Source organism: Gorilla gorilla, chromosome 3, assembly GCF_029281585.2.
Source record: "Gorilla gorilla gorilla isolate KB3781 chromosome 3, NHGRI_mGorGor1-v2.1_pri, whole genome shotgun sequence".
NCBI classification, from domain to species: Eukaryota; Metazoa; Chordata; class Mammalia; order Primates; family Hominidae; genus Gorilla; species Gorilla gorilla.
The window spans coordinates 205,530,583-205,558,574 of record NC_073227.2 but is presented as its reverse complement, the minus strand read 5'-3'; the positions used below and the strand labels follow the sequence as shown (position 1 = coordinate 205,558,574).

The 27,992-nt window shown below is 39.9% G+C and overlaps 1 long non-coding RNA gene across 1 annotated transcript in view; it reads left to right on the top strand.

Moving 5' to 3' along the window:
- The first annotated feature begins 1,530 nt into the window (after window positions 1-1,530).
- The window catches only part of LOC134758378 (uncharacterized), a 31,149-nt gene continuing 4,687 nt past the window's right edge, over window positions 1,531-27,992 (top strand). Inside the window, exon 1 of the long non-coding RNA XR_010133559.1 lies at window positions 1,531-1,610. This is a non-coding gene — a long non-coding RNA (uncharacterized lncRNA). The remainder of the gene's footprint in view (window positions 1,611-27,992) is intronic.

Sequence of the window (27,992 nt, the reverse complement as noted above, 5' to 3'; positions counted from 1 at the left end):
TTATGCATTTTATTTGGTCACCCAGGTCTTCCACACAACCCATTTCATTAGTCATTAGTCAAATTCAATTTTTTTTTTTTTTTTTTTTTTTTAGACAGAGTCTCGCTCTGTCACCCAGGCTGGTGTGCAGTGGCACAATTTCAGCTCACTGCAACCTCTGCCTCTCAGGCTCAAGCGATTCTTCTGCCTTATTCTCCCGAGTAGCTGGGACTACAGGTGCGCGCCACCACGCCCAGCTAATTTTTGTATTTTTAGTAGAGACGGGGTTTCACCATGTTGGCCAGGATGGTCTTGAACTCTTGACCTTGTGATCCGCCCGGCTCTGCCTCCCAAAGTTCTGGGATTACAGGTATGAGCCATCGTGCACGGCCATAATTTTTGGTTTTCTTTTCTTTTCTAGAAAGAAACAGGGAGGAAGGAAGGAAGGAAGAGAGGAAGGATCTGAAGTAAATATGATAAAACTTTGTAGTAGATACCAAGGTGTTTAAAAATTGCTCTATGTGTTTTTCTTTATACTTATTTCAAACCAAAAAATTATTTCATCCTTGTAAACAATGAGGAAAATACACATAAGTTTTATAAAATGCAACACTCTCATCCAAAGAAGATTAATTTTAACATTTTTATGTATATGAGTCCAGACTGTGCCATACTTTCATTTGCCTACAAGTCCTAATATATAATATGCGTTGGTGCTTTTTGTTGTTGTTTTTTTGGGGGGGATAGTTTTTGAAGAAGCCAAAAATTTTTTAAAAAGTTCTATTTATAAGGTAGATGACTCTGAGGTTTGTTCTTTCTCTGAGTCTGCGTCGGCTCGCCTTCCTTGATTCTACGACGTTTTGTAACAGTTCCACAGTCCCGTTTGTAGATCGTGTGGGTTATTCTTCACCCCACTCTGTCCACTTGGGGGCTATCTCAGTCCATTTCAGATCTGAGACTGGACAGAGGCCGACACCCGTTTCCAAGCCAAGTCTTCCTGTGCGGCCGACATTCATCAGATCACCCTCCCTCTGTGAAACGAGGTCTCCTAAAGGCACCCCCTGACTTTCTGACACCTTCATACATTTGGCCCTCGGTATCCACAGTATTCCCCACCGATGGATTCAATCAACCAGAAATCGAAAATATCCTTTAATAAATTGCATCTGTACTGAACACGTACAGACTTTTTTCCTTACCATTATTCCCTAAACAACACAGTATAACAATTATTTACATTGCATTAGGTATTAGAAATAATCCAGAGAAGACTTAAAGTACACGGAGGATGTGCGTAGGCGATATGCAAATATTACGCCATTTTATATCAGGGACTTGAGCATTCCGGATTTGGTATCAGCACAGGTCCTGGAACCAATTCCCCAAGGATGTGGAAGGAGGACTGTGTCATTCAGGAAAAAGTACAATCCTCTGCGGTGCTGCCCCCAGCTCCCCGCCTTCACCGCTGCGCCTGCGCCTCCGAGAACGGACTACAACTCCCAGGATGCACCGCGCCCGCCACCGCCCTGGCAGCCCGACTTCCTGCTGGGCGTTTCCTGTGGCTTGGGGCTCCGCCCAGTATGGGGCAAGTTTAAGGTGGAAGGGTCCTCGTTTGTCGGCTGCTTGGGAAGGTATTGGGAACAGCTTATGTTTTTCTTTCACAAAAAAGCAGCAGGCACCACAGAGAGAGACGGCTGTCTAGTTTTTTGTTGGGCACAGACCTTGCTTCTCTGAACCGGGAGAGAGGTGTTTGCCCCTCACTGCGGGGGCCCAGCACAGGTGGTTCTTGCTGGCTCTTGTCCTTGGTCACATCGTCCTTGGAGTTGTAGGAATCCCTCCCAGACTGTGGGATAGGCTGACAATCTTGGATATTATTGTAGTGGTGAATGTTTTCTCTTTAAGGGATTTCACTGGGAAATTTAGAGGAACGTAGAGAAGGCTGTTGGGTATTTTACCCTGCGTGCTTCCTTTAGAGATTGTTCTGAGCTGTGTACTTTGTAATCCTTGGGCCCGGGATTCTTATCATGTTCTTTTCAACTGGTTTTTGTTAATGTGTTTGTTCTGAAGACAGTATCCTGGGGGAATGAGACATCTCCTTAAGGCGCCGCTTGACTGACAGACACCCTTAATGTATGTAATTCATGGAAAACTACAGTCCCCACCTCACCCCCCTAAAAAAGCAAAACATCTGAGTTAGGGGTGTGTCCGATTGAAATGGTTGAAGAGTGAATGGTGGCTGGAAGGTGAGCAGTTAGAAGTGATTGCAAATTCCTTTCCAGTATATTGTCAAGAAGGATAGGATGGTGGCCTGACACCCAGCTCTGCTATTTATTCTGTTATCTCTTACAGGTTAGTTTCCCTCTTTGAGTCTTAGTTTCTTGTCTGTAAAATAAGGGTGATATTACCGGTCCTCCCTGCTTGTCAGTTTTTGTGAAGGCAGTTCAAAATAAAGTATGTCAACATAGTTCCTAAACCCCAAAGTCTCCCAAAAGTGAGTGAGTTGGTAATCAGTAGAGTGTCCAGTGTAATACAAGGCCAGGGCCGCTAGAAATGCCTTTCAAAGCAGACCGCATCTACAAAATACCTTCACAGTAACAGCTAGATTAGTGTTTGATTAAATAATTGAATTAAATAATAATAATTAATAATAGCCTAGCCAAGTTGACACATAAAACTAACCCTCATACCCCAGAAAGTCTTTGCTCAAATGTTATGTTTTCCTAACATTTAAAATTGCAGTCCTACACACGTGTACATCTTCCCTAATATTCTCTCTCCCCGTTCCCCTAGCCTGTTTTCCTTTAGCATTTATTATCTTTGAGTCATCCCTGTATTTCTTATCTCTATGTTTATTGTCTTTTTGCCTTCTCTGGAATGTTAGCTCCACGTGGGCGGGGCATTTTTGTCAATGTTGTGAACTGATGAATCCTCAGCACCCAGCACAGCATCTAGCACACAGTGGGCTCCTAAGAAACCTTTGCAAATCACCGACTGAAGCATTAATGTGAGCACTCAGTAAATAATTTTTCAAATGAATTTAGAGCTGGAGTTCATCATGAGATATTCCTGAACAGCCTCAGTAGGAGAGAAGTAGGAAAAGGGTAGAAGGATGGCAGATTATACGAAAAAAGAGAAACTTTTCAGAGTTTGACATCTAAGAAGTCGAAGATTTAGTGAAGAAGGAGCACAGACTTGGGTGTTAAGTTCCCTTTACCCCTTAGCTGTGTAACTTTGGACAGGTTGTCTAATCTCCTTGAACCTCAGTTTCTTCGTCTGTAAACTGGAAATAGTAATACTTATCATGTAGGGTTGTACCAGTGGTGACAAGTTGATGCGTTTAATGGGCTTAGCATAGGGCCTGGCCCGTAGTGAGTGTTTATTAAGAGGTGGCTGTTGCCATCATCATCATCATCATCATCATTATTCAATATCAAAGTGGGGAAATTTTTAAGAAATCATTGAAGTGTACTAAAAGTAAAATTTTGGGATTTAAGTCTAGCCTGTGAAGTTGGGATGTTAAAATCTGAAACAATGTTAATACACAAGTTTGGTCTGTACAGAGTGTCAGGGCATAGTCACTTTTGTGCCAGGTCCTTTTATTTTGTTTCAAAACAGAATGAAAATCTTTTCAGCATATATAGCCCATAAAACACAGTAATTGACATCAAATCCTTCAGTTTGCCCCAAGCTGCCACTTAAAGTGCAGAGTTAGTTGGTTCCAGGTCAGAGGTGCCATTCGTTTATTTTCAACTGATACATGAGACAAAAAGTGCAGTCTTCACTGCTGATGTTCTGCTCACCAGGATTCTTTTGTTATCTCCTGAGGTTGTTGCTTTGGACAACAAGAGAGATGTTAGGTTCCAGCAAAGCTCCATAAAGACACTGACTCAACTCCGCCATAAGTATAACCTATCACCATAAGTAAAACTGAAAGGATACACCTTATCACCATACTATATATATATACTGTATACTATAGTATATACCTTATCACCATAAGTATAGCTGAAAGGTTTCCTGAAAGATCCAAAGGAATATACACTCACAGAACCCTCGATATGTCGCGTTGCTTGCATATCAATATCATTTCTGGTGTTCTAACAGAACTTTTAGGATTGGTCCCCTCTGATAAATGGTAATTTTCCTGATATGTGGGTTGCGTGTTTATCTGAAAAATGCTAATTCTGGAAAAGTGTGAACCTGGTCATTCTCCATGGCATTATGCCCAGTTTTAACTTCTTGCGAGGAGACATTTGTAGTTAGGAAGAAAAGTAGATTTAATGTAGAGGAAAGATGAAGGCCGGATGTTTGAGGTTTTTCTTCTGGTCTTTCTGTTTCCTGTAGTATCTGAATATAGCTAGTTACAATATTTCATGTTTATTTAAGAAGTGGGCAGATTGTGAAAAAATAGCTGTAGTGTTCTGAGTTATGATCTTGTTTCTTGGTTTCTGTTTTGCTCTGTTGTTATGAGAAATAAATGGGAGGGAGAGCCATAGTTGAAGAATGATAGATTCTTCCAGCAGTTCTTTTTTGACTCAAGGCCATTTCCTCACAGAGGGCTGTGGAATGTGTAGTAACATTCTTCAGAGTGTCATTCAATTCAGGATGGATGGACTTTAGTGGAGAACAGCAGTCACCGCGACCTTACTTCAGGATTACAAGATATTTTCTTACCTAAATGTTAGAGATGGAATCATGAAAGTACCACTGTTCTGTGCTCTGTTTCCCGAATGGAAAAAATACTGATTTAAATTGAATTAGTCCTTGTTCTTCTGTGTATTTATTAGGCATGCTGATAATAAAGAATTAAAACAATACTTTCAAAGTTATTATTTATTTATTTTTATTTTTTTGAGGCAGAGTCTCACTTTGTCACCCAGGCTGGAGTGAGGTGGTGTAATCATGGCTCACTTCAGCCTTGACCTCTGGGCTTAAGTAATCCTTCTGTTTCAGCCTCCCAAGTAGCTGGGACCCACAGGTGTGTGCCACCATGCCTAGCTAATTTTTTATTTTTATCTTTTGTAGAGGTGGAGTCTTGCTGTGTTGTCCAGGCTAGTCTTGGCCTGGCCTCAAGTGATCCTCCCACCTTGGCCTCCCAAAGTGCTGGGAGTACAGACATGGGCCACTGTGCTCAGCCCAAATTTATTATTTTCAAATTAAAGATGTACCTAATTGATGTCCTGTCCAAAGCATTAAAATATCTTGATAAATCCTTTCCTAATGGGAATAGCCCAGGATAAAATTGGGTATGACTCTGCCCCTCACTCTTTTTGTTTTGAAGGTAGCATGTCCGAGTCTATGTTCTTTCTGATAATGAATGCATCTGGCAGAGATGGAAGCCTTATCTTCTGTTGTTAACATTGTTTCACAGCCTCAGATCAGTCACTGCACAGCCCCAGAGGGGCCTACACATCAAATTGTGATTTTTTCGAGGAGGAGGCCATGAGTATGTATTCTCATCAGGTTCTTAATAGGATAGGGGGATAATTCAGGTTCTATTTAAACATTGCTCTTTTTGTTCCTGAGGTATGTCAGCTGAGGTCACTTTGTAAGGAAAATTGAGATTGTGTTCCCAAGATTCCGGCCACTTCCCGAGGACACTGGCTCAGTTCTTGTTCTCACCCAATTCAGTATTTCAGCTTCCAGAGGACAGAACCTTACCTCACCAGATCCTTAACAGGTATCTTTTTCTCCAACTCTAGCCTCCTCCCACATTGCTTAGTTTCCCCATTTTTTCCCAACTCATCAGGAGCCCTGATTTTTTTTTTTCTTTTTTTGAGATGGAGTCTCTCTCTTGTCACCCAGGCTGGAGTGCAGTGGTGCGATCTCGGCTCACTGCAAGTTCTGCTTCCTGGGTTCACACTATTCTCCTGCCTCAGCCTCCCGAGTAGCTGGGACTACAGGCGCCCGCCACCACGCCTGGCTAATTTTTTGTCTTTTTAGTAGAGACGGGGTTTCACCGCGTTAGCCAGGATGGTCTCGATCTCCTGACCTCGTGATCCGCCCGCCTCGGCCTCCCAAAGTGCTGGGATTAAAGGCGTGAGTCACGCACCCGGACTTTTTCTTTTTTCTTCTTTTAGAGTCATGGTCTCACTCTTGCCCAGGCTGGAGTGCAGTGGCGCGATCTCGGCTCACTACAAACTCCGCCTCCTGGGTACCAGGGATTCTTCTGCCTCGGCCCCCCAAGTAGCTGGGACTGCAGGCGTGCGACACCACGCTTGGCTAATTTTTGTATTTTTAGTAGAGATGGGGTTTCACCATGTTGCCCAGGCTGGTCTCAAACTCCTGAGCTCAGGTGATCTGCCTGCTTCCACCTCCCAGAGTGCTGGGATTACAGGCATGAGCCGTGGCGCTCATAGATACAGGTATAGATTGAAGTTCTTTTTTTTCTTTCAGCAAATGGATATCTAATTGTTTCAGTATCATTGGCTGAAAAGACTATTGTTTTTCCACAGAATTTCCTTTACCTTTGTCAAAAATTAATCATCCACGTTTGTGGAAATAATTCTGTTCTCTCTATTCTGTTTCATTAGCCTATTTGTCTATCTCTATGCCAAGATAACACTGTCCTGATTACTGTACCTTTATAATAAACCTTCAAATCAGGTAGTGTTAGCCCTTCAACTTCATTCTCCATTTTAAAAGTTGTTTGGGCTGTTCCAAGTCCTTTAATTTCCCTGTGAATTTTAGAATTAGCTTTTCAATTTATATTAAAAACTTTGCTAAGATTGTAATTGGGATTCTCTTAAATCTGTAGATCAATAGATTTAATTGACATATCAACAATATTGAGTCATATACGTGCATGCCCATGAATAAGGTGTATTTCTCCATTCATTTAGCTCTTTAATTTCTCTGGTAAAAATTTCTTCAATAGGACATCAAAAGCACTAGACATAAAAAGAATATTGATAAATTGGACTCACCCAAATTAAAAATTCTGCTTTTAATTTTTTTAGTTAAAATTTTATTACTAATATTATTTTTGGTGGACAGATCTTAATTTTATACATTTATTGGGTACAATGTGATGCCTTGATATATGTATACAATATGACATGATTAAATCAAGCTAATTAAACATGTCCATCACCTTGCTTACTGTCATTTTTTAGGGTGAGACATTTGAAATTTACCGTGTTATTCTGAAATATATAACACATTATTATGACTCTGGTTACTTTGCTGTGCAATAGATCTCAAAGTCTATTCCCCTTGTCTGTCTGAAACTTGTGCCCTTTGATCAACAGCTCCTCATTCCCTGCATCCTCACCACCCTACCACCTCAACCTCTGGTAACCATCATTCTATTCTCTATGTCTATGAATTTAACTTATTAGATCCACATATAAGTAAGATTATTCAATATTTGTCTTTCTGTGCTTGTTAATTTCACTTAGCCTAATGTCCTTCAGATTAATCTATTTTGCCATAAACAGTATTTTGGGACTAAATAATATTCTATTGTATATATATATATATCTCAAAGAGACGCTCTCAAGAGAATAAAGAGACTGGGAGATAATATTTGAAAATCATATCTGTTAAAGGATTGGCATCTATGATATTAAAAAAACTCTCAAAAGTCCACAATAAGAAAGCAAACAACTCAATTAAGAAATGAGCAAAAGATTTGAACGACACTTGTTCAAAGAAAGCCCCTGTGGATGGCAAATAAGCACATGAAAAGATGCTCAACTTCATTAGTCAGTAGAGAAATGCAAAATTTTTTATGTGTATAAATTTACAGGCACAAGTGCAATTTTGTTATATGCATTCATTACATAGCAGTGAAGTAAAAGCTTTTACAGTATCCATCCCCAAATAATGTGTATTGTACCCATAAAGTAATTTCTCAGGGAAATGCAAATTAAAACCACAACGAGAAACCACACCTACTGGAATGATAAAAATAAAAAAAAATCTGACTATATGCCAAGTGTTGTTTGGATGTGGAGGATCTGGAACTCTTATACACTGCTGGTGGGAATATAAAATTGTGCAAATACTCTGCAAAACAGTTTTGCAGTTTCTTAAAAATTTAAATGTACACCTGTCATCTGATCTGGCTATTCCATTCTCATATTTAGCCTGGACAAATGAAAACATATGTCTTTACAAAGACGTGTATTTGAATGTTCGTAGAAGCTTTACTTGTAATAGACCCAAGCTGGAAATAACCCAAATGTCTATCAGCAGGTGAATGGATAAACAAACTGTGGTATTTTTAAATAGTACTCAGCAATAACAGGGAGGGAACTATTGGGGCATGCTGCAACACGGATGAATCTCAAAATTATTATGCTGTGTGAGACAAGGAAGGCAAATAAAAACGTACATATTGTATGATTTTCACTTATAAAAATTCTACAAAATGCAAATGCATGTATAACAACAGAAAGGTGGTCTGGGAAGGAGGGGCAAGAGGGAGGGATTTCAAAAGGGCCCTAGAAAGTTTCCAAGGGTGATAGATATGTTCATTATTTTGAATGTGATGATGGTTTTACAAGCATATTCATGTGCCAATACTTATTACATTGTACATGCAAAATACTGTCATCCCTCAGTACCCAAAGGGGATTGATTTCAAGACCCTCATAGATACCAAATTCCATTTGCATATAACCTACACACATCCTCCCATATACTTTAAATCATCTCAAGATTACTGTATTAGTCCGTTTTCATGCTACTGATAAAGACATACCCGAGACTGGGTAATTTATAAAGAAAAAGAACAGACTCACAGTTCCACGTGGCTGTGGAGGCCTCACGATCATGGTGGAAAGTGAAAGGCACGTCTTACATGGTGGCAGGAAAGAGAGAATCAGAATCAAGCGAAAGAGGAAACCCCTTATAAAATCATCAGATCTCGTGAGACTTATTCACTACCACAAGAACAGTATAGGGGAAGCTGCCCCCATGATTCAATTATCTCCCACCAGGTCCCTCCCACAACATGTGGGAATTATGGGAGCTACAATTCAAGATGAGATTTGGGTGGGTGGGGACACAGCCAAACCGTATGAATTACTTACAGTACTAAATACAGTGTAAATGCTACACTACTATACTGTATTGTTTTGGGAATAACGACAAGGGAAAAAAATCTGCACATGATCAGTATAGAGGCAACTATCCATTTTTTTCCAAATACTTTTGATCTGAATTGGTTGAATCCATGGATACAGAACCCATGGATATGGAGGGCCAATTGTATATACAGTTTATTGTTTGTCAATTACAGCTCAATAGTCTTTCTAAATTAAAAAATGTAGCAAGAATAATATACGTATTCCCATCACCCAGCTTCAGTACTTTTCAGCATCCTGCTATTCTCTTTCAAGGAGTTTTTCTGTAAAGGGGAAAGGAGAGATGGTCTGTATCTAGAAAGAGATGTGGAATCACATAAGAATTTTTGTTTTTTATTAAGGTGGGAGACACGACAGCACATCTATATGCTGGGGAGGGGTGAGCGCAAATTGATGCAAGAGTAAGAGGAACTTCTTGAGTCTTTGTGTGGGCAGGACCAGCAGGGATGGTGTCCTGTGTGCAAAGGCAGGAAGGGCCTTAGGGGAGAGGACAGCTCACCCAGACCAACAGGGAAGACAAAGACAGGAACAGGGTTTTCTTAGTATCCCACACAGACTCTGTTAATATATCAATGACTACAACCATAGAATAGTTAATAGGCCTTTGTATTCATTCATAAGATGAGTCACACAAATCCAGCAGTACTTGAGTTCCTTGGATGAAGTTTTCAACAAGGACACCTTGAGGATCTTGTAGGTATAGATTTCTCTGTATCTCCAGCTAAGGAGTGATGCACCCCCAACCCAACTCTCCTTTGAAGCACTGCTTACTTGGTCTGAATTGATCAATTGGTAGAGATGATAGAAAGTCCTCTGCCTGTGTATTCAGTAGAAAATTATACTGTCATTCTATTTTTTTTTCAGTGTTAATGGTATTCTCATAAAAGCTTCCATTCCCTGTCCCCTTGTCGGTACCACCACCATCACTCTAATCACCATTACCTATGCTACAAAAATAGCAGTAACTACCATTTAATAAGTGGTGCTCTCTGAGGCCAGGAAGTCAGGAGGTCGAGGCTGCAGTGAGCCAGGATTCACCACAGCACTCCAGCTGGGTGACCCTGTCTCAAAAAAAAAAAAAAAAAAAAAAAAGGAGGGCTGGGCTCCGCCATCTCACTTCTCTTCACGACAGCCACATGGGGTCATGTGTGACTGTATCAGCCCCTGTTAACATATGTGGAAAGTTAGGCTTACAGAATTAGGCTACTGCCTATTGTCACATCTCAGAAGCATCAGAGCCAGAATTGAAATCCAAGTCCAGGTGACTCCAAAGTCCTTGCCCTTAACGATAATTTTCTGTCATACAACCTCCCTTTATGAGTGAGAATTTTTCCTGGCAAGAGTAGATATATGCATGTTTTCCCTCCAATTCTCGTTTATTGTAAAGACCACATTTTGACAATAATAAAGGAACTCAGAAGAATGAAAATAATTCACAGTTCCAACATCCTGTTGCAGCAACTGTTTTCATTTTTCTCCATTTCCTTTTGACCCGTATCCATACATACATAATTTACATAGTTGTAAATGCAATTTTATTTTCTGCTTTTATGCTTAATGTTATACCAAACATTTTTCTTTTTGCTAGTTAGTCTTTGATAGATGCACAATATTCCATTTTGTTAATGTGCCACAGTTTAAACAATCACCCACGATGGACAACAATTTGTTTCCAGTTTCTTAGTTTTTAAACTATGCTGCAACAAACCATTTCGTTTTCCTCCCATCTTTTGTCATTTTTTTCTTAGAATAAATTCCCAAGAGTGAGATTACGGAACAAGAATTTGAACATGTTTGTGGATTTAATACTTTAAAAGGAAGTGAAATTGGGAGAGTTTGTATCTTACATCACGGTGGATAAATTTCACAGCTGGCAAGAACAGATTAACTACATGAATTATCGTTTAGGTGGACCAAAATTAAAGACAAATGGGGAGTGACTGCTAATGGGGACAGGGTTTCTTTTTGAGGTGATGAAATGTTCTGGAATACGATAGCAGTCATGGTTGCACGACTTTGCCAGTGTGCTAAGAACACTGAGTTGTATGTATACTTTAAAAGGATGGATTTTGTGGTATGTGAATTATATCTCAATAAAGCTGTCATTAAAAATTAAAGAAAAAATTTCAGACACTCCTAGTAATAGTTTTAACCATTGCTATAGGAGAATTCTAGATTTGTTTTTATATGTGGAGGCAGCATATCAATAGTGTTTAAGAGCATAAAACCATCAGAGTTTGAATTGTAGGGTCATGACTTATCTGCTCTGTGGCCCTTGGCAAGTGCTATAGGTTGGGTCCTCCCAAAGCCAGTGCTGAGACAGAGTTTGGGGTGCAGGGTGTTTGTTAAGGATCAACACAGGACAGGCCAATGGCGGAAGAAGGACTGGGCAGAGAAAGGGGTGGAAATGAGATGCAGGCCCGACGCAGCTGCGCCAGCCCTGCAGGAGCTCCAGACAGTCAGTGCTCCTGCACTGGACTGAAATGGCCAGTCCTTTATACACTGGCCTGGCTCCGAAGTGTGCTGTGGTGCGGCCCAGGAAGGGCGTTAATGAGGGGCTCTGTATCTAGGGCTGACCTGAACAGCTGGCAGCAGAAGGCCCACTGCATTGGTCACCTCCGCACAGCCGGGCAACAAGGCCAGGTCTGACCAGGGGTCTGGGTGGCACTTCTTTGTGTCTACCATAGCAAGTTGCTTCCACTGCTTTTGCCTCTGTTTCCTCACCTGCAAAATTGAGATGATAACAGTATCTACCACTTAAGATTGCTAGAAAATTAAATGCAATAACACATGTGAAGTACTTAGAGCAGTGCCTGTCATATAATAAATGTTCAAAACATACTAGCTATTGTTATTTCACTTTATTTATTTATTTATTTATTTTTTTGAGATAGAGTCTTGCTCTGTCACCCAGGCTGGAGTGCAGTGGCATGATCTTGGCTCATTGCAACCTCCTCCTCCCAGGTTCAAGCGATTCTCCTGCCTCAACTGCCCAAGTAGCTGGGACTACAGGCGCCTGCCACTGTGCCTGGCTAATTTTTGTATTTTTAATAGAGATGGGGTTTCACCATATTGGCCAGGCTGTCTCGAACTCCTGACCTTGTGATCCGCCCACCTCAGCCTCCCAGAGTGCTGGGATTACAGGCATGAGCCACCGCACCCAGCCTGCTGTTGTTACTTTATTATTACTCTACTGAATAATATAGTCAGCTTCGCCCAGTCTATGCTAAAGAATTACCATGCAGCATATATACTGAGAAGTCTGTGAAGACTTAAAAAAAAGAGACTTTATTTTTTGAAGCAGTTTTAAGTTCACAGCAAAATTGAGCCCTTGCTCCCATACATGCACAGCCTCCTTCACTCTTCTGAAGACTTTTAAGAAAAGGAATGACAGCTCTCTGAGATGGCTTATGTGTATGTTGAGGCCAGAATTGCCAGGACGTACAAGGAGCGAGGTGAATGATGTTGTGAAAGCTTCCCTGCCTCCAATTCTCCATGATCTGCCTATTCCTGACAGATATTTCTGTCTCATTCAATTATTCTTGATTATTAACAGCTTTACATGGTGAGGATGGGTTTATTGAACCCTGCCTACTGTCACAATTAACTGAGAGCAGAACCTCAAGTTGAGGAAGTGAGTTTTGATAAATAGATTAGGGTTCTAGAATGGGAGGAGCTGCCTAGTGCAGGGGTTTGGAGCAGTGGGCCTGGCTGTCACAAAGAACAGAGCGTGTGCCTAGGGATGACCAAATACAGTTCTAGAGAAGGAAAGATAGCCTAGATTTTTACTTTTAAGTTTTTGGGTCAATTTCAATGTCATCCACATTGGATAGCAGAAAATTTTTCTGTTGAAGCAGCTGTTTTTTAAAAAATTATACCACAAAATGGACTTTTCATGGGGGGTGTGCTTTCTATGAATTTTAATACATGTATAAGTTCATCCCTACAAACCATCCCCACAAACAGGATACAGAACAATTCCACTACTAGAAAAAATTCCCTGTTCCCTATCCTTGTGGACACACTAAGCTTTCATAACCATGGATCTCTTCTCCAACACTACAGCTCAAGACAGCTCTGCTTTTAATAATCTTGCCTTTTATCTTGATGGAGTTTGCAAAAAAAATGTGGGCTTTGTCCCCAAACAACAGAATATACATTATTCTCATTGCCACATGGCACTTACTCTAAAATTGATCATATAATTGGAAGTAAAACACTCCTCAGCAAATGCAAAATAACTGCAATCATAACAAACAGTCTCTCAGACCATAGCACCATCAGATTAGGACTCAATATTAAGAAATTCACTCAACACTACACAACTACATGGAAACTGAACAACCTTCTCCTGAATGACTCTTGGGTAAATGATGAAATTAAGACAGCAATCAAGAAGTTCTTTGAAACTAGTGAGAATAAAGATAGAACATACCAGAATCTCTGGGATGCAGCTAAAGCAGTGTTAAGAGGGAAATTTATAGTACTAAATGCCTATATTAAAAAGCTAGAAAGATCTCAAGTTAACAACCTAACATTACAACTAAAAGGACTAGAGAAACAAGAGCAAACGAACCCCAAAGCTAGCAGAAGACAAGAAATAACCAAGATCAAAGCTGAACTGAAGGAGATAGAGACACAAAAATCCCTTTGAAAATTAACAAATCCAGGATCTGGTTTTTTGAAAAAATTGATAGGCCACTAGCTAGACTAATAAAGAAGAAAAGAGATAAGATTCAAATACACATAATCAGAAATGATAAGGGGGATATCACCACTTATTCCACAGAAATACAATTATCAGAGAATACCATAAACACCTTTATGCATGTAAACTAGACAATCTAGAAGAAATGGATCAATTCCTGGACACATACACCCGCTCAAGACTCAATCAGGAAGAAATTGAATCCCCAAATAGACCAATAACAAGTTCTGAAATTGAGGCAGTAATAAATAGCCTACCAACCAAGAAAAGCCTAGGACCAGACAGATTCACAGCTGAGAATTCTCCCAGAGGTACAAAGAAGAGCTGGCACCATTTCTGCTGAAACTATTCCAAAAAATTAAAAAGGAAGGATTCCTCCTTGACTCATTCTATGAGACCAGCATCATCCTGATACCAAAACCTGGCAGAGATATAACACAAAAAGAATACTTCAGGCCAATATCCTTGATGAACATCGATGCAAAAATCCTCAATAAAATACTGGCAAACCGAATCCAGCAGCATGTAAAAAGGCTTATCCACCACAATCAAGTAGGCTTCATCCCTGGAATGCAAGGTTGATTCAACATATGCAAATCAATATCTGCAATTCATCACATAAACAGAACTAAAGGCAAAAACCACATGATTATCTCAATAGATGCAGAAAAGGCCTTTGATAAAATTCAACATCTCCTCATGTTAAAAACTCTTAATAAACTAGGTATTGAAGGAACATACCTCAAAATAATAAGAGCCATATATGACAAAACCACACCCAATGTCATGCTGAATGGGCAAAAACTGGATGCATTCCCCTTGAAAGTTGATATAAGGATGCCCTTTCTCGCCACTCCTATTCAATATAGTATTGGAAATTCTGGATAAGGCATTCAGGCAAGAGAAAGAAATAAAACATATTCAAATAGGAAGAGAGGAAGTCAAACTATCTCTGTTTGCAGATGACAAGATTGTGTATTTAGAAAACCCCTTTGTCTCAGCCCAAAACCTTCTTAAGCTGATACGCAACTTCAGCAAACTCTCAGGATACAAAATCTATGTGCAAAAATCACTAGCATTCCTATATTCCAACAACAGGAAAGCAGAGAGGCAAATCATGAATGAACTCCCATTCACAACTGCCACAAAAAGAATAAAATACCTAGGAATACAGCTAACAAGGGAAGTGAAGGACCTCTTCAAGGAGAGCTATAAACCACTGCTCAAAGAAATCAGGGAGGGCACAAACAAATGGAAAAAATTCCATGCTCATGGATAAGAAGAATCAGTATCATGAAAATGGCCATACTGTCCAAAGCAATTTATAGATTCATTGCTATCCCCATTAAACTACCATTGACATTCTTCACAGAATTAGAAAAAAACTGTTTTAAAATTCACATGGAACCAAAAAAGAGCCGGAATAGCCAAGACATCCTAAGCAAAAAGAACGAAGCTGGAGGCATCATGCTACCTGACTCTAAACTATGCTAAAGACTACAGTAACCAAAACAGAATGGTATTGGTATAAGAATAGATACATAGATCAATGGAACAGAATTGAGAACCCAGAAATAAAACTGCACACCTACAATCATCTGATCTCCAGCAAACTTGACCAAAACAAGCAATGGGGAAAGGAATCCCTATTTAATAAATGGTGCTGGGAGAACTGGCTAGCCATATGCAGAAAATTGAAACTGGACCCCTTCCTTACACCATTTACAAAAATCCACTCAAGATGGATTAAAGACTTAAATGTAAAATCCCAAGACTATAAAAACCCTGGAAAAAAATCTAGGTAATACCATTCAGCACATAGGCGCAAGCAAAGATTTCATGATGAGGATGCTAAAACAATTGTAACAAAAGCAAAACTTGACAAATGGGATCTAATTAAACTAAAGAGTTTCTGCATAGCAAAAGAAACTATCATCAGAGTCAACAGATAACCTTTGGAATGGGAGAACATTTTTGAAATCTATCCATCTGACAAAGGTCTAACGTCCAACATATACAAGGTACTTAAACAAATTTACAAGAAACAAACAAACAGCTCAATTAAAAAGTGAGCAAAGGACATGAACAGACATTTCTCAAAAGAAGACATACATGCAGCCAACAAACGTATGAAAAAAAGCCCAACATCACTGATTGTTAGAGAAATGTAAATCAAAACCAAAAAATCAAATCAAAATTCTCACTGGTGTGAGATGGTATCTCACACCAGTCAGAATGGCTCTCATTAAAAAGTGAAAAACAAAAACAAAAACAAAACCCACAACAGATGCTGGTAAGGTTGTGGAGAAAAAAGAACGCTTTTTACACTGTTAGTGGGAGTGTAAAATAGTTCAACCATTGTGGAAGACAGTGTGGTGATTCCTCAAAGACCTAAAGGCAGAAATACCCAGCAATTGACCCAGCAATCTCATTACTGAGTATATACTCAAATAAATATAAATCATTCTATTATAAAGATACATGCATGTGTATGTTCATTGTAGCACTATTCACAATAGCAAAGACATGGAATCAACCTAAATTCCCATCAATGATAGACTGGATAAAGAAAATGTACATATACACCATGGAATACTATGCAGCCATAAAGAGGAATGAGATCATGTCCTTTGCAGGGACATGGATGGAGCTGGAAGCCATTATCCTCAGCAAACTAACACAGGAACAGAAAACCAAATACTACATGTTCTCACTTATAAGTGGGAGCTGAATGATGAGAATACATGGACACATGGGGTGGGGGGAACAACACACACTGGGGCTAATCAGGAAGAATAACTAATGGATGCTTCGCATAATACCTAGGTGATGGGATGATCTGTGCAGGTAATCACCGTGGCACATGTTTACCTATGTAACAAACCTGCACATCCTGCACATGTACCCCTGATCTTAAAAGTTGGAAGAAACAAAAATATGAGCTTTGGAGTTGGAAAGAAATACTCCCTCCTTCCCTGCTATGTATGTGTATGTGATTCTGGGAGATTAACTTAATGAGATGTGGAAAGAAAAGGTAACATATGCATAGGGTCTCCTCTTCTGAGGGTAAGTCTATCTTCGCCATCTTACTAACTGGGACTTGCTCAGCAGATCATGGTAAAGCTAAGGAGGTGGGAGGAGGTTAGACTAGTATGCTTTACAGTGGAAGGAGCAGAATGTTACTTGGAGAAAGAAAGTGAAAAAATTTTGCAGGTGAAATGAGAGAGATAAAATGAAAAAGAGCCATCATAGGCTGAGTAACTTTCCTAAGGTCATACAGATATGTCCTGGCAGAGCCAGGATTCTAATCCAGATGGTCTTGTTCCTGCTCTTGTGTTCTTGACTACTTTATTTTACCATACAATGATAACACATGGAAACAATGAATGCATGTTGTCTTTAAATTTTACATTGCACTTGATTAGATTATCCCGACACTTTACTTTCTTTACAAAAAATATCAATTTAAACATTTTACTTAAATTTCTAAAATTTAAATAATGCAAACAGGCATTTATCATTACAAAATGTCCTTTTGAAGATTGAGGGTTTATAGCTCCCTCTCTATTCTCTGCATCTTGAACAAACACAACTCTGCCAAGTTAAGCCACAATACTTCTCTTGAGAAGGTCCAAATGAAGCATCTGTTTGCTCTTATAAGCATATGCAAAGCATTGTGGAAAAACCATTTTGCTAGTCTGTATGATTTTGGTATCATATTGTTTTTTATTTCTAGAGTTTGCCTTTTTTTTTCTTACTTTTACTCAACTTTGTTTTATAATCATGGTTCCAAAATAAAGTGTACAAAACAAGGTGTATTCAGAGGAGTCTAGTTTCTATCACTCACCTCTACCTGGTTTTTCAGTTGCTCCTGTAGGGTAATAATTTTGTTTATAATTGTGTAGTTTATTCTTCCATTTAGAAACATATATAAGATATATTTCTACCTTGCTTTAGTCACACTATATTCTGGAGATTATACCATAGAAATGTATGAAGATACTCTTTATTTAAAGGGTATTTTTGAGGAGAAAAACATGGTGTGCAGAAATTCATATAAAGTAAGTTTTCTGACCACATTGAATTAAACAAGAAAGTAGTAACAGAAATATATCTGGAAAGAATTCTAAATATTTGAATATTAATCAACACACTTCTAAATAACCCATGAGTAAAGGAGAAATCACAAAGAATATTAGAAAACACTATGATTTAAAGGAAACTGACAACACATGTCAAATTTGTGGGACACAGCTAAAACAGCGTTTCCAGAGAAATTTATGGTAGTAAAAGCTCATGTTGGAAAAGGAGAAAGTTTTCAAATTATTAATCTAAGTTTCACCTTAAGAAACCTGAAAAACAAAGCAAATTAAAACTAAAGCTTGCAGAAGGTAGGAGGTAATAAAACTAAAGGCAGAAATCAATGACAGGAAAAATAGAGAAAATGAATAAAACAATAAAACAAAAATCTAAATCTTTGAAAAGATCAACAAAATCAATAAACTTCTCTCCAGACTGATGAACAACAAAAAAGACACAAATGACCAATATTAGGAATGAGAAAGGGCTATCACTACAGATTCTTACAGATATTAAAACGATAATAGGGAATATTGTAGTAAATTTTTTTGCCAATAATTTTGAAACTTTAGATAAAATTGACAAATTTCTTGAAAGACACAAACTGCCAAAGCTCACTCAAGAAGAAATAGATAGCCTGAACAGTCTTCTATTAAATAAATTGAATTCACAGTTAAAAACTTTTCTATGAAGAAAATCCTGACCCAGGAAACTTCAATGGTGAATTTTACCAAACAGTTAAGAAAAAATACCATCTATGCTTCACAAATTTTTCTGAAATATGGGACAACATTACCCTGATACCCAAATAAGGCAAAAACATTATAGGGCAAAAAACCTACAGATTAATATTCCTCATGAACACAGATGCAAAGATCCCTAATAAAATGTTAAAAAATAAAATCCAGGCCAGGTGCTGTGGCTCATGCCTGTAATCCCAATGCTTTGGGAGGCCAAGGCAGGCGGACCACGAGGTCAGGAGTTGTAGACCAGCCTGGCCAACATGGTGAAACCCCGTCTCTACTGAAGATACAAAAAACTAGTTGGGCGCGGTGGCATGCACCTGTAATCCCAGCTACTCGGGAGGCTGAGGCAGGAGAATCACTTGAACCCAGGAGGCAGAGGTTGCAGTGAGCTGAGATCGTGCCATTGCACTCCAGCCTGGGTGACAGGGCGAGACTCCATCTCAAAACAAACAAACAAACAAACAAACAAATCCAACATGTAAAAGGACCAAGTGGGGTTTATCTGAGGAATGCAAGTTTCTTTAGATGTTTGAATTTAGATATTTGAAAAATTCATCATACTAGCAGAATATAAAATATTAACTCTATGCATCAATAGATGGAGAAAAGACATTTTACAAAATTTTATGTTGAATCATGATAAAACAAAAAAATCGTTCTCAGGAAATGAGGAATAGATCTACTTATTTTGATAAGGGACATCTGTGAATAACCTACAGGTAACTTTACACTTATTGGTGAAAGAATGAATGTTTTACCCCTAAGAATGAGGGCAAGGCAATTATGTCAGTTCTTAACACTTCTACTCAATATTGTACTAGGGGTTCTGCCCAGTGTACTAAGGCAAGAAAACTATACAGAATGCATATAGATTCAAAAGGAAGAAATAATACTCTTTTTAGTCATGGATTGCATGATCATTTGCATATAAAATCCCAATAATCTACACATAAAGCTAGTAGAATAAGTGAGATTATAAAGTTACAGGTTACATGGTCAATAGAAACAATAGAATATTAAAAATAATTTACAATATCATAAAAATGAAATACTTAGGGATAAATTTAACAAAAAAGCAAGACTTGTAGATAGAAAACTACAAAACATAACTGAAATTAAAGAAGACTTAAATCGTGTTCATGGATTAGAAAACTCAATTGTTAAGTGTCAATCTCTCCAAATTAATATATTCAATGTTATCTCAATCCAAATGCCAGCAAGCTTTTTGTCAAAATTAACAAGCTGATCTTATCATTTATGTCAAATGCAAAGGACCTTATACAGCCAAAATGTTTTTGAAGTTTTACTAACTCGATTCAAGACTTATTATAAAGCTACAGTATTCTAGATAATATCTTACTGACATAAAGATAACATGTATAGATCAATTGAACAGAATAACGAGACCTGAAATAGACCCACACATATATGGTCAATTGATTTTGGTAAAGGTACCAACATAATTTCATGGGGAAAAGATAGTCTTTCCAATAAACGGTGTCATTACCGAAAGACCGGGGTTCTGTCTGGGTCCTACTGCTCACCAAACAGAAAGCCAATCACTGAGATGACCAGTATTGCCAAGGAAGAAGGCTTTAATTGGGTGCAGCCAAGGAGATGGGAGCTCAGTCTCAAATTCATCTCCCTGACCAACTAAAACTAGGGGTTTATATAGCAGGGAAGAAATATAACAATGTATAAGGAAACAGGAGCTAGGGAGGAGCAAGGAAGCAATCATGATGAATGAGGGGTCTGGCATCTCATTGCCTGGATGTGGGATTTGGTGAGTTTCAGTTCTTTGATACCTTTTATAATAGGCTTGAAGGTCATTTCCTGAGGAAGGAACTCAGATAAAATAAATGTGAGGTTCAAGCTTTAAGGTAAGAAGCGTCAATTTCTATGTTTATCCAAAAAACTATCTGTGGGACTATTGGGTCAGTATCAGTGTTAGACATCCATAGGCAGGGGAATAAGTCTTGGCCTTTACCTTGCACCATATGCAGCTTAACTCAAAATAGATCATAGACCTAAAGTAAATATAACAGCCCAAACTATAAAAACATCCAAAAGAAGGGCTGGGCGTGGTGGCTCACGCCTGTAATCCCAGCACTTTGGGAGGCCGAGGCGGGCAGATCACGAGGTCAGGAGATCGAGACCATCCTGGCTAACACGGTGAAACCCCGTCTCTACTAAAAATACAAAAAATTAGCCGGGCGTGGTGACAGGCGCTTGTAATCCCAGCTACGGGGAGGCTGAGGCAGGAGAATGGCGTGAACTCAGGAGGTGGAGCTTGCAGTGAGCCGAGATAGCGCCACTGCACTCCAGCCTGGTCGACAGAGCGAGACTCTGCCTCAAAAAAAAAAAAAAAAAAAAAAAAAAAAAAAAAAAAATCCAGAAGAAAATTCAGGAGAACATTTTTGTGAAGAACTTGTGCTTTTCAAAAGACACTTAAGAAAATGAAGCCTAGCGATAGATTTGGAGAAAATATTTGCAAAATACATATCTGATAAAGGACTTTTATTTAGAATATAGAACTCCCCAAACTCAACACAAAATCAACTACCCAATTAAAAATGAGCAAAAGATTTGAACGGATACTTAAGACAAATGGAGGCCAGGCACGGTGGCTCATGCCTGTAATCCCAGCACTTTGGGAGGCCGAGGCAGGCAGATCACGAGGTCAGGAAATTGAGACCATCCTGGCTAACATGGTGAAACCCCGCCTCTACTAAAAATACAAAAAAATTAGCCAGGCGTGGTGGCAGGCGCCTGTAGTCCCAGCTACTTGGGAGGCTGAGGCAGGAGAATGGCGTGAACCTGGGAGGTGGAGCTTGCAGTGAGCTGAGATCGTGCCACTGTACTCCAGCCTGGGTGACAGAGCGAGACTCCGTCTCAAAAAAAAAAGACAAATGGATAGCAAATAAGCACATGAAATAGATGCTCCCCATGATTAGTCGTTAGAGAAATGCAAATAGGAATCATAAGGAGATACTACTATATATATATGTTAGCCTGGCTAAAATTAAAAAGGCTATCAATACTGGTAAGGATGTAGAGCAACTAGAACTCTCTTTCATTGCTGGTTGGTATGCAAAATTATATAGCCACTTGGAAAACAGTCTGACAGATTCTTATAAAGTTAAGCATACACATACATTTTCTATACAACCTATGCCCCATTCCTATGTATTTATTTACCCGAAAGAAAGAAACATATTTACATGAAGACTTGTATGTGAATGTTTCTAGTAGCTTTATTCATAGTAGCCCCAAACTGGAAGTAACTCAAATGTCCTTCATGTGATGGATGGTTAAACAAATGGTGATGCATGCCTGCAAAGGAATACTACTCAGCCATAAAAAGGACTCAACTATGGACACTCATAACAATATGGACAAAATCAAAAGCTCCCTCCTAAGGGAAAGTAACCAGACACCAAAGGTTCTGTATTGTATGATTCATTTACATTTCATTATCTGAAAGGAAAAACTAGGGAAAGAAAATAAGATGAGTGATTACCACAGTCAGGAACCAGGGAAGGGGATTGACTGTAAAGGATCATGAAGCACTTTTTGGGGTGATAGAAAAGTTCTATATCTTGATCATCATGGTAGTTACACAACCATATACATTTGTCAAAACTTGTCAAACTATACTTAAAAGGAGTGAATTTTACTTTTGTATATTATACCCATATAAACTCGACTTTAAAAAAACATAACAAATGGGCCAGGCGAGGTGGCTCATGCCTGTAATCCCAGCATTTTGGGAGGCTGAGGTGGGCGGATCATGACATCAGGAGATGGAGACTATCCTGGCCAATATAGCGAAACCCCATCTCTACTAAAACACAAAATAGTAGCTGGGCATAGTGGCACGTGCCTGTAGTCCCAGCTACTCGGGAGACTGAGGCAGGGGAATCCCTTGAACCTGGGAGGCGGAGGTTACAGTGAGCCAACATTGTGCCGCTGCACTCCAGCCTGGTGACAGAGTGAGACTCTGGCTCAAAACAAAAACAGAAACAAAAACAAAACATTATAAATGTAGAAAAGCCACTAAAAAAAGTGAAGGCAGTGGGCAGAGGAACCAGTAAGGAGACTGAAGAAAGAATGAGGTTTACATTAGGGCAGAGATTGCTGAATTAGAGACACAGAGCTTCAAAATCCTCCTCTTTAAATTCAGAAGGACTTGAGCTTGATTTTTATTTATTATTTATTTTTTATTATTTATTTATTTATTTTGAGATGGAGTTTCCCTCTTGTTGCCCAGGCTGGAGTGTAGTGGTGCAATCTTGGCTCACTGCAACCTCCGCCTCCCTGGTTCAAGTGATTCTTCTGCCTCAACCTCCCTAGTAGCTGGGATTATAGGCATGCACCACGACGCCTGGCTAATTTTTGTATTTTTAGTAGAGATGCGGTTTCACTATGTTGGTCAGGCTGGTCTTGAACTCCTGACCTCACGTGATCTACCCATCTCAGCTTCCCAAAGTGCTGAGATTACAGGCATGAGCCACCGTGCCCAGCCAAGCTTGATTTTTAGCTTTGCCATATACTGATTTTGTGATCTTAGGGAAGTTATTTAACCCCTGCAGCCATGTTTATTTATCGGTAAAATGCACATGATAACAATAGTGCCCATCTGTGGTGCGCCTACTACAGTGTCTACAGAAGAGGCTATTATATTGTTGGAGTTGTGTCTGTGGGGTAAAAGTGATAGGATGTGGTGATTGATTGGATCTTGAGTGTAAGGGAGTAGAAGGGGGCAAGGGTGATTCACAGGTCCTGACTTGGGTGATTGAGTGCCACCAACTGACATACAAATTTGGAGGAAAGACAATGAGTTCATGTGTAAACATGCTGAGATGAAAGAGCTGCTCTGAGGGACATCTCGGTGAACCTTCCACAGAGAGTTGCATAGAGATGTCCAGAGCTGAGTTTAAAGTGAAAGGCCCATTTTGACTGAACTTTTAAAGCAAACACATTTTAAAAATCACAATATAGAAATTTAGTTGTATTTTTAATTCAGGCTCGTGTTGAATATGTCTCTTGGGGGTTCCCATTGATAGTCCAATGGTTAATTTTGTTGGGCTGATATCCATGCCAATTATTAGTGACTGGAATGTGGTAGGCACTGAACAAATATTTGCTGAATAACTCTGTTGAATATTTCCTATTTTCAAAGTTTTGGAAACTTCTGGATTCCCTGGACTCTGGCTGGGAATTCAAGACAATATCTTACTGACAATATCTTAGGTGGGCTTAAGATGCAAACTCTGTGAAATGGCTGCATGACTGGAGACCACTTTAAATTCATGCTGTCTGATGGGAGGATGGGAGGAGTTGGTGCTACTTGCTACTTGCTTCAGTGACTTTGCACCAGGGTGCTGGTTCCTCTTGTCCGTTCTTCAGAAAGTTTCTCCGAAATCCAGCTGCAATCCTCCTTCTGCAGTCATTGCATTTTTATATCACACGAGTAGTTGGAACCATGCAGGAAAGCTCTAAACCGTCTCTGAAAATTGGTTTCTTGAGTTTCTTTTGTGACTTTGCAACAGGGCCTGGAAGTGTCACAGGGAGAATAAGCTTGAGCTTCTCTGCTTCGTGGCAGGAAGCCATTTCAGCTCATTGTTACCAGCTCAATCCGGCCTGGGCACCAAAGTATTATGTTCCTAATCATGCAGAAGCCTGTGCATTCAATTAAAATGTTGTGTGGCTTTCTGAAAACCACCAGTTAGGATGACTGCATTCCCTTAACTCAATTGGGCCTGATGGCACATGTCCTAATACTTGCTGTTGTCTCTTATTAGCAGTTATTCCTCATCACCCAGCATCCAAGAAAACAATTCTCACTCTGGCCATTATTTCTTCTGTGGACCCTTAATTCTCACTGTGTGTTTTCACAGTGTCCTGTGCACGGAGCATGTTGGGTTTGAATGTCATGGTTATTGAGCAAATTTGAAAATAAGTGGGTTTGTAGGAGTCAGAGCGAGAGGAGTAGCTGGTCTGGTGACAGGAGTGGGAAGTTAACGGACTGCAGGAGGGATGAGTCACAGCTGCTCTGAGCTTCAGAAACAGCTCAGCCTGGCCAGCTGCGGGCACTTGCTTCGCCATTTCAGCAAGCGAATCTGCCCATCCTCCTTCTAGTGGGGTGGTACAGGAATGAGTTGGGAAGTCCTGAATAGGAAATTCCACATTTAGAAAATGTACCTTAATATCTCAGTTCCACTCAGGGACAATCTTTGAAGACTAGTCATTAGGCTGAGCTCACAGGGGGTACCTGGGGGAGGAGCTGCCAGGATGGTGTAGGCATATGCATACACAGAATCTCACCCTTTTTTGGGAGAGCTGCGCAGAAGGATCTGCTGATATTGCATATTCAAAACTAGGACATTCCTGATGCTTCGTCATTTTCTCAATTCAAACAAGCAAAAGTTCACATGTACACGTTTGCACCACCCCCTTAAATGTGTTAGGAGGAAAGAGTTCATAATAAAAAGAAGCTAAAAAAAGAGGCATAAGCAATGTGGTTGGGTTTCATCCGTACCACCCTAAGATAAGTGATGTCACTGGAAAGAAGCTCAGAGATGTCAGAGATGTGAAGAAGAGAAGAGAAGAGAAGAGAAGTAGTGTCAGATTGGAGCAACCATTCAGTATGTCAAGGACATCTTCAGGCAGAAATTGTCCAGAGAGACTCCTGGATGTCACAGTTGCCTGAAGGACTCTCTGGTCTGTGATCTGGGTGAGGCTGTCTGGTTAGGTTCAAAGGAGGAGAGTGCATGGAGGAATGTTCTCTTCCCCTTCTCCATGGCTCTTCATCCTTCCTTTATCTTCTTAGTGTACCTTACAAGGATCTTAAATGATCACTCCCTTCCTGTTCGAAGGACTTTATTGTAAAAGTCCCTTCAGCTCTTGGGCAAATGAAGCGTGATGAGGATTCCCTACAGATGCCTCCGAGTTACAGCTCTGAGTTAAGACATTTACTATTGGGGTCCAGGTGTCCAACTCTGGGAAACTGCAGGCTTCAGTCCCACCTTGTCTCTAAGCTGTTCCACACACCAAAAAGAGATGCCATCGAACACTTACGTGACAGTTGGCTTTGTCAGGCATACAGCGTGTTACCTGTAGAAATTCCACTATGACAAACCACAGAACCTCAGGTTTGGAACAAAGAGAGGAAGGGAATCAGATGCAGCACCTCTGTGCACCAAACCCTCTTGTATAACCTTGTGTCCTAGACCCCAAAGGTCACCCCGTCAAGGACCTCTTAGTTCTGTGGAAAGTATTTTGCTGAAAGTTGTCACCTTGCCACCTGAGTCCCATCTGGGAAGGGAAAAATTAAATGGCTATATATGACAGCCAAATGGCATAAAGCAAGACCTTGACATTTTGCTTCTATGCCATCTCTGACAGAAACAAAAGCAAGACAGAAGAGGTTGAATATGTAACAGAAGACAATGGCAATCATGACACGACTACTTTTTCTATAGATTTCCATAGAATCTAGAATCACGACTCAAATATTCCTCTGGAACACAACTAAATACCATGATTTGACATTTGGTGTTACAGATAATTGGTGCAAGTATTTGGGATGTGGCTAACTTGGTGTGGTCAACTCCAAATAATTTGAAAGGAAGAAAAAGTGATAGCTGGGCAATAAACCAGCGTTTGGCCAATAGCTGTTCCTGAAGTGCATGAATAGAAGAGGTCACGGGATCTAAGGAAAGCCTGCGAGGACCTCTCATCCCATTAAATGCCAAGTCTCATCCCAGTAAGTGCCAGGTTTGGTGCAGCTAACCTGCCAGGTGGACTTCCAGGTGAGCCTACCCCTTCTCCCTCCATCCATCTACAGGTGTGAGTTGTGCTACAACTTTGCAGCTGTGTGGTTTTAGAATCATAAAGAACAGCTTGAACTCAGGCTGATGGAGTTTTGTAAAGAAAATCTCCTTTAAAGCTAAAGTGTTATCATTTTGTGGTATTCGTTAACTCATTACTTCAATAACATTTATTGCCTACTGACCGCTTACACTACTTATGAGTTGGGCATTCACTTCTAGATGTTCAACATTGGATAACAACACTGAAAAATCCAAACTTTTCTCTCTCCTTTTGCCTAGAGGGAATGAGGGCTTTGCAGTCCTCCTGAATGCAGGTGTTTTCTTGTTCAGAAAGAGGACCGAAGGCTGCTCTGAAGAGAGCTTTGTCTTCTCAAGAACAGCTTTTTCAAAGAGCAGCTCTGCTAACTTGCTGCCCCTTTCTTCTCATATTCAAAGTGGACTCTGTAGGTAGGGAGCTTAATTGGAGAAATATTTTAAATTCTTCTGATAGGTGGCCCTTCACCAATTCTTGGAAGCAGAAAATATTTTGCTTTTGGTCTAAAGCAGCTCCAGGGACAATGCACAACATTCAACCTCTTGCACAGAGTGGCCAAACAGCTGCAGGTTCTTACAGAAGATGGAACACATTTTGTATTTAAAATGAAATCCCTACACCTTACAGCAGCTGCAAAAGCATCCTTGCTTTGGAGAAAAGTGGCTCTCATGAGCTAGGGCCTTTGAAATGTTGCACACCAGGACAAAGCCCTCCTGCTGGAAGGAAGGGGAAAATTTGCCTGCATCTCACAATCATTTCATGTGAGATCGCTAATTAAATTTACTTATTTGGGTTTCCAAATTTCCTTCTCCAGGGGCTTCCATGACATCCACATCCTCTTGCTTTTGAGAAGGCCGGTCATGTGATGAGCCATAACTATTAATGAAGATGCTCATGAAATAAAGTACTAGATATTTAGAATTTCATCCTTGCTGAACTTCATTAGCATCAAAATAGCTGAAAGGATACAAAGCCATAAAAATTCCAGATAAGGCTTTAATTGTAGAGCACAGGAAAACCAAAGTAACTATATGCCCAAGGCACTTGAGGGCGTATTTTTCTTGCCCAGCAAAAACAAAACCCTGAGCCCTAAGAATTCTACACCTGACATTTCTCTTGATTTAATTAGATGCAAGAAAGAAACAAAGGCTGCATTCAAATGAATGAAAGCGAATGCCTAATTATTTTTGTAGGAAATTATCCGCATGTTTTCCTGACATTTGTGTGGTTTGCCAAGCCTTTCACAGTGTTCTCACCCACATGATCTTATTTGAACCTTATGGTAATTTTGGGAAGAAAACAGGTGATAATAGCTGCTGTCGCCATTTTGCAGATGAGGAGACTGAGGCTCCAAGAGGTCACACGTCTGAGAACTGACAGTAAGCTCTGCAGCAAAAGTAAGGATTTAACCATTGCTGCGTCCCGAAAAGAATTGAAGCAGTTTGTCAGCACAGCTCATACTTGTGTGAGAGTGCCATGGTATAAGCTTGAGGGGAAAGGGAGTAGAAAGATTTAAAA